This window comes from Crinia signifera, chromosome 2, assembly GCF_055691185.1.
Source record: "Crinia signifera chromosome 2, ASM5569118v1, whole genome shotgun sequence".
NCBI classification, from domain to species: domain Eukaryota; kingdom Metazoa; phylum Chordata; class Amphibia; order Anura; family Myobatrachidae; genus Crinia; species Crinia signifera.
This window is the reverse complement of record NC_139218.1, coordinates 21750177-21758293: the sequence shown is the minus strand read 5'-3', so window position 1 is coordinate 21758293 and position 8117 is coordinate 21750177. Positions and strand designations below refer to the sequence as shown.

The 8117-nt window shown below is 45.1% G+C and overlaps 1 pseudogene; it reads right to left on the bottom strand.

Annotated features, from left to right (window-relative positions):
- Positions 1–7609: 7609 nt before the first annotated feature.
- Positions 7610–7728, bottom strand: LOC146061891 (5S ribosomal RNA; annotated as a pseudogene).
- Positions 7729–8117: the final 389 nt, after the last annotated feature.

The window sequence follows — 8117 nt, the reverse complement described above, 5'->3', positions numbered from 1 at the left end:
GCTATCACCTTATATAACGCCACCACATGCTCTGTATATAGAGGTGGATGGTGGCCATCTGCTGCATCTAACAGCTGTCACCTTATATAAGACCACCACACGCTCTGTATATAGAGGTGGCTGGTAGCCATCTGCTGCATCTAACGGCTGTCACCTTATATAACACCCCCACACGCTCTGTATATAGAGGTGGATGGTGGCCATCTGCTGCATCTAACGGCTGTCACCTTATATAACACCACCACACGCTCTGTATATAGAGGTGGATGGTCGCCATCTGCTGCATCTAACGGCTGTCACCTTATATAACGCCACCACATGCTCTGTATATAGAGGTGGATGGTGGCCATCTGCGGCATCTAACGGCTATCACCTCATATAACGCCACCACACTCTCTGTATATAGAGGTGGATGGTGGCCATCTGCTGCATCTAACGGCTGTCACCTCATATAACGCCACCACATGCTCTGTATATAGAGGTGGATGGTGGCCATCTGCCGCATCTAACGGCTGTCACCTTATATAACGCCACCACGCGCTCTGTATATAGAGGTGGATGGTGGCCATCTGCTGCATCTAACGGCTGTCACCTTATATAACACCACCACATGCTCTGTATATAGAGGTGGATGGTGGCCATATGCTGCATCTAACAGCTGTCACCTTATATAAGACCACCACACGCTCTGTATATAGAGGTGGCTGGTAGCCATCTGCTGCATCTAACGGCTGTCACCTTATATAACACCCCCACACGCTCTGTATATAGAGGTGGATGGTGGCCATCTGCTGCATCTAACGGCTGTCACCTTATATAACACCACCACACGCTCTGTATATAGAGGTGGATGGTCGCCATCTGCTGCATCTAACGGCTGTCACCTTATATAACGCCACCACATGCTCTGTATATAGAGGTGGATGGTGGCCATCTGCTGCATCTAACGGCTGTCACCTTATATAACACCACCACACGCTCTGTATATAGAGGTGGATGGAGAATTAGGTCGACAGTGAAAAGGTCGACATGAGTTTTTCCACTCTCTTTGTCCCGAATGTCGGTGCCTTGCTTCGCTCGGCGCACTATTATATTCTCCCTCCACGCCCTAGTGGATGGAAGGCCAGCTAACAGAGCTGCATCTGGCCCATTTGACGACATATCGGGAAAATCAGAAGCAGGAATAATCTTGGTTACTTTTGATTTTATGCAGGAAATAAATCAATTCCCATTGGTTAAGTGTTTAATCTATAAAATACAATACAAACAGGATAAACCGAAAAAGAAATACATATAAAAAAGGTTTATTATATTATTATTATTATTATTATCCTTTATTTATATGGCGCCACAAGGGTTCCGCAGCGCCCAATTACAGAGTATATAGAGAAGTAAGCAAACAGGAAACAGGTGAATACGATAGAAGACAAGCACAGGGGACATAACCACAGCTGCATCAGCAGACGGCACTGACAGAAGTAGCAGGGTGGCAGAAATCTGCAGCATTCCATACATATATATCCTTTAGCATACAATATATCACATGTAATCCCAGCCAAGATGGCCCGGCTCAGAAGCAAACCCAGAGGTGGCGTGGAGTACGGACGGTGTTATGGTTAGCATTACTGCCTCACAGTGCTGAGGACATGGGTTCCATTCCCATCATGGCCCTAACTGTGCAGAGTTTGTATGTTCTCCCCGTGCTTGCGTGGGTTTACACCGGGTACTCCGGTTTCCTCCCACAATCCAAAAATATACTGGTAGGCTAATTGGCTCCCAACAAATTAATCCTAGAATGTCTGTGTGCGTGTACATGTGGAAGGGGACATAGATTGTAAACTCCGCTGGGGCAGGGACTGATGTGAATGTTCAAATATTCTCTGTACAGCGCTGCGGAACATGTATGCGATATATAAGAAACTGGTAATAAATAAATAATACACCTGTCTTATATTTGACATCATCAGAAAGCGACAAACCACACAGTCTGATTAGAGTTACTAATGGCAATTTAAAGATACCACAATAGAAATTAGGTTTATTTGCATCTGAAAATGATCCACATTGATGGCAAATAGAAGAGTTAATAGTAAATTCATTTCTAAAGCCCCGTACACACGGGGGGAGATATATTGCTAGCAGATGGTCGCTGATGAGAAGGAACCTCAGCCGGCGGTGCCGCAGAGGTAATCAGCTGGCGATTAGAATGGGGCAGAAAACGGGAGCACGCACCCGGCGATTTATCGCGATTTATCGCCTGGGCACACTTCCATCACTGGCAATATGGTCACCTGCGACCATATTTCCAGCGATTTCAGCCCCTATCGCCCCCGTGTGTACACAGCTTAAATCTCACTATCCATATTCCACTGTACGTCAGACTAATACTTTGCTAATTTGCTATTAGGCCCCCCTCATCTAGGAGGGGCGGAGCTAAAATGATGCAACTGGTACCATCCCCTCCCCTAAGAGCCGCGAATAGCGGCATTTACTGAAATGGGGGCAGGGCTTAATGATGGCAAGCTCCACCCCCCGAAAACTGCAGAGAGAGTCTCCTCTCTGGGCTTCTCATGGAGAGGAGACTATAAAGGTGGGCAAGTATGTGTAAAGGCCAAAAAGTGATAAAATGGAGAGTGATAAACCACTAGCCAATCAGCTCCTACCTGCCAGGCTGGGTTTTAAAAATGAAGGGTAGGAGCTGATTGGCTGCTTGTTGATCACTCTCCACTTAATGACTTTTTGAAGCTTGATACATCTGGCCCTATGTGGGGTAAGATCTATAGGAATGTTAATGCATAGCTAGGGGTACATATGTGTGAGGTTACACTTATAGGAATGTAAATGCATAGCTATAATCTGAGTAAATGACATTTTTTGCCCTTGAACTGATTTTCCACCCCCCTTAAGGTGCCCATACACGCTCCGTTCCTGCTCCGTCCGTTTTGTACTCTGAGATGCGCGCTCCCGCACAGCTCATCGTACAGTACATGTGCTGCACATACTTTTTGTACTATCTTTACATCGAATCGCATTGCATGCACAAGGCATTCGATGCGATACGATGTGTACTTTAAAAGTACAAAACGGACGCCCAGAACGGAGCGTGTATGGGCTCCTTTATAGTAACTTAGAACCGCACACAAAGGTAGCGCTAGGAACTAGATCTTTGCGCTAGGAACTAGGACAGGTACATTTAAGGTGCCCATACACTAGTAAGATTTATCTTCAGATCTGGTTGGTTGGAACAAATACATGGTTATGGATGAGTGACAGTTTGACAGTTTTCCAGCATTTCCAAGCAAATGGTCAACTGTCATTTGCTCTCATCCATAACCAGGTTTTTGTTCCAACCAGACAGATCTGCAGATAAATCTGCGTGTGTATGGCCACCTTAAGCCTGATGAAGTGACCAAGTGGAAGGTGACATTACAGAAGCCAGTCAGCCCCTAACTGTCATCTGTGAAACCCAGACGGTAACGTGACAGTTGGGATTGGACTGGCTTTTATAAGATCATGGTTGATGTGATAAGATTAGTAGTTCTACCAGTACACTAGTCCCTTTCCTAACCACAGGTCCTGACACCTTTGCTTACTGCCCTCTACATGCCTGTGATGTCACAATCACACAGGCTGTCCTACATAAAGCGATGCTGGGCAACTGCCAGCCACTTTGTGGTGACAGCTCTACAGTTAGAACCGCATTGCTTCTCTCTGAGTGATTTCTTCTCAATTTATTTGAGTCCGAAAACCCCATTGGAAAAAATATTTAATACTGACTACTGGATTACAGAGGACTGGATTCCAATAAGAAAACATCTTTGGATAAAGAACCAGCTTTGGGTAAGGCCGGAATAATACTTGGCCTAGATTACTACCCCTCTAGTCACCTCTGCATTATATCCAGCTTTCACATTTATATTGTGTGAAGGAATACATAGTAAAGAATGAAAAAATTCGCTGGAGGAGGGTCTGATAGTTGTCCGAAATGTGGAGAAGGGGATGCCACCCTTGACCACTTGTTGTGGAGCTGCAAGATGGTTAGTAGGTTTTGGGATGAAATAATTAAAACTTTGGTCCTGATTGGTGTCCCACGAAATACCTTAAATAAACTAAATCTGGTCCTTGGGATTTGGGCGGAAGGGACAATTAATCGGGAAATGAAGCAGTTGGCAAAGAACCTAGCGGCCCTAGCGAAGGTAATAATAGCACGTAGGTGGATGTCCCCTTTGGGACCGCTCCATGGAGAATGGGTCAATCTAGTGAACCAGACCAGTGAACATGAGAAATTTGTGCATGCATCCAGGGGTTCGAGTTCTAAATACCAGGGCATTTGGGGATATTGGAATAGGTCAGCAGACCATAGAGTCAATAACTGTGAGAGGTTGAATGTATAAGCACTTGTTTTTTGATCATAGTCAAATAACCAGATAATATAGATTTAGTTGCACGTATGAGGAGCTCTCCTCTCTTACACAGAACGAGGCTTAGTAATTGTACCACAGTAGATAACCCTTTATTTATTTTTTTAGACACAAAATAAAAAAAAAAAAAAAGAATTTACTATGAACCTAAACTCCAGTAAGAAGATCCTGGATGAACTGAAACCCATCTACTCTCATGTGATGAAGAGATGTCTGCCTGATATCATTGCCTGCATGCCATTGGAGGGCCTTGTGCAGAAGATCCGCACGATAAATCATGTCATCAGGAAGGAGATGCACTGGATGGCCCTTACAGACAGACACGTGATCTTTGACTTTCTGAGCCACGTCTTACGGCTAAGAACGGACGTGAGCAGCTTATTCAGCAACATCATACCGGCCGTTGTAAAGACAATGCTAGGGGCAGAGTGTGTCAACAGTGAGGGCCTTTGGCTTTCAGCCAGCAAAGTCCTTTATTACTTAGCCCGGGACTACATGGAGGCCACTATTGAGGAGCTTGTGACTACCGTTCAAAGCATCGGGTACTCCTCGTGTCTGTCTATATTTACCACCCTAACTGCTATAATGTCTTATCCCACCGTTCCCTTCAATCGGAAGGTGTATTTATTAGCGGAAATATGTGACAACATGGTAGCCGCAACTCATCCTGGCACCCAAAAGGTATTTGCCATGTTCATCAATAATGCCTCTGTGGCCTTCGGAGGTAATGGCATGGAAGAGCCAAATATTGTCCTATTGTTCACAAAAGCCCGCACTGTGCTAGCTAACTGGGAAGTGCAAAACGTGGATTGTGCTGAGGTCCAAGAGATCATAACAGCCACTATACACCAAGTGTCTACCTTACTGGCCGACCACCAGCAGAGACCAACAACACCCAGCACCGATGCCAGCCACGTAGACCACCACCCCAAGGCCAAGCTCATTGTCTATGGTCCCGAAGCAGTGTACCGGAAAGATCTATCTGGCAGTCTGTATAACGAGTCTGAACTTCTGGATGACTTTGTTATGGAAATGATCAAAACTGGGAAATGCACAGAGATGTTGGGACTTCTTAGGCCACTATGGGACTCGAAGGATGTAGACACCAAACAAACAAGTGTCACAATTTGCGCATCTCTCCTGTCATTTCCATTGAGTCTGCCAAGAGACCTACATAAAGGACTCCTCAATGATCTATTGCGCATAATGGACGGCGTTAATATCTATACGCGCCAAAAGATTTTAGACTGCATTAAATACACCACAAAGACCTTTATAAATCTGACTATAAAATTCAGAAAAGCCCTTACAGGGGCACTCGTGCGCGAGTTAAAGAAAGAAGAAAATCAGAACTCGGTCTACATGATCCTAGAACCATTGCTGGCCATTCTGGAGTTGCATAAGGAGAAAGCTTGGTACAAATACGATGATGACATACTCAGCCACATCGCACAGTATCTCAATGATAAACAACCAAGCACCCGACTATGTGCAACTAAGCTGTTTGGTGAGCTAGTCCAGCAATCCAGAAGGCTTCCATTCAGTTCCATCACCAGATTGATTGATGAACATTGCAGCACATTATTGGTCAATCTGCACAGCTATAACCCAGAAATCGTATCAGCTGCAGCAGTCTGCCTCGGCCACTGCCTTCCCCACCTGGGCTGCAGGGCCATTGTCCTGGAAGGTGCCACCGAGTGGTGGGACACAAGGGACATAACGGCCATTTATCGCAAACTGGCTAAGAAACGCCATCTGAAGGCCTTGCTACTTGAAGCAATAAAAGCGTTTCCTGCATCTGCAGAAGCTTGGGCAGTTGTGAGGCATATAACAGCAATAAAGGACTTCATATCTTATGAGGAACTAAATTCAGTTGACTTGGAAATCCTATGGAAGGCTCTGCACACGGCAAAGACTGAAGGTGTTTCAAAAGTTGTACAAAGAGCATCCCAGGCGCTTGGTGAAAAGTGGAAATGTCTCAGTACAGTAACGGTAATGCCCTGTAACAGTCCAATGCGCCTGCGTGGTTGTATTCCACAAACTAAAAGGTACTAGGACCTGAGGACCTTACTGCCACCCCTTCCCAAACCGTCTATAGGGAGCCCGATGCTGGCTAGACGTTACAGGCAAAAGAAAACGATGAAAACAAAGATTTCAAGCAGCGCTTGTGCAGAATAAATTGTATATTTATTTTAAAATTTCATAAAAATTGTGTTGTGGCCAGCAACATGGACAGGACATACATACATAAATGACAAACAATTCCCCTTGGATACTAGTATTTAGCAGGTTAGTTTATACATGCAATCATCCAGATGGTTAGTCTTAGGGCTTGATAAGTTGTTATTAACGTTTGTTAGTATAGATACAGTCCCCACTTTAAGTGCACATAGTGGTTAGATGCTGCTTTGCAAAACAGAATTTACTTGCTGTTTGGAATGAGGGGACAGGCTCCTGATCCACAGAGGTGAGCTCCCACCGCTGGTGCAGTCCAAATTTGATTGCGGTATTTCTGGGGCTTCCCTACTGGTTTGAGATAGGGGTTGGGCTGGCACAGGCTTGGGGGAAGAATTACTGGGTATAATTTAAGCGTTGTTAATTGAAGTAAACCAACATAAGAGGAAAGCCATGCGGGAAAGACCCTGACAGGCTGTTTTACTGGTTGGTGGTGCTCCCAAGAAAAAGTTCAGAATATCAACTGAGAATGGAGGTAGTCTATAGAAGAAGACTAAAGAAGAACCAACAAGGTTTTTGGGGCACACTTGATATAATATACAGTTAAATGGATGTACAGATGATGTAACAATAAAACGTAACTTTTAATTGAAAGCTTAATTAATAAAATAGGTTCATATAACTATATCCACACACCATTTATGTGATTATCGGAGAGCACCATACGTGATGGACTCCCGCCACTTATTATGACAATATCAAGAATAAAGATAATTCAACAAGAGCGAAAATGTTTCGGTAGAGTGTTGCCTAGTACCAATTTTTATATATAATATACGGTATCGGCAATCGGACAGGGCATAGGTCACTGCACACTACCACTACGATATCCACCACAGTGTCGGCAGAGATGGGTATGGACAGTTGGGGCATGAGAGGAAAAGAGAAGGAGGGGGTCCAAGTTTGTTGTGGCTGCACCTCAACAGTATTAACAGGCGTACTGCCCCAGTGGATGAATACAGCACTGGATATTCCCTATAGGTCCCCCATATAGGTACTTATCCAGCCTCTCACTGCTTAGCTTCTGTGTTCGGATGGATTACAGGCGGTCCAGTGAAGTATGGCTGTATGGCCCTCGCTGGTTAATTCCGATGTCAATTTTGAGGGTGAGCCAAAGTAAGCTTCTGCTGTCCTAACCGTTCAGAGCAAGGCAGACCTGTTACCCATGTAGCATTGCAGGAGTGCTTGTGCTGGCTGGATGGATGAGAGAGCCACGAAGAATGGATAGCATACCTCCCAACATGACCCTCTCCAGGAGGGACACATTGCTCTGCTCCTGGACTTCCCTCTTAATGTATGATTGCCAGCACCTGTGTTGAACAGGGTAATTGCTAGAGAAAGGTGCTTCAACACAGTTTACGGCAATCATACATTGGCCCTTATTCTGATCTAAGCGGTAACGGCCGCATGCGGACGTTCCGCCGATGTTTTCGCTCTGCGCATGTGCAGAGGGCACTCTGC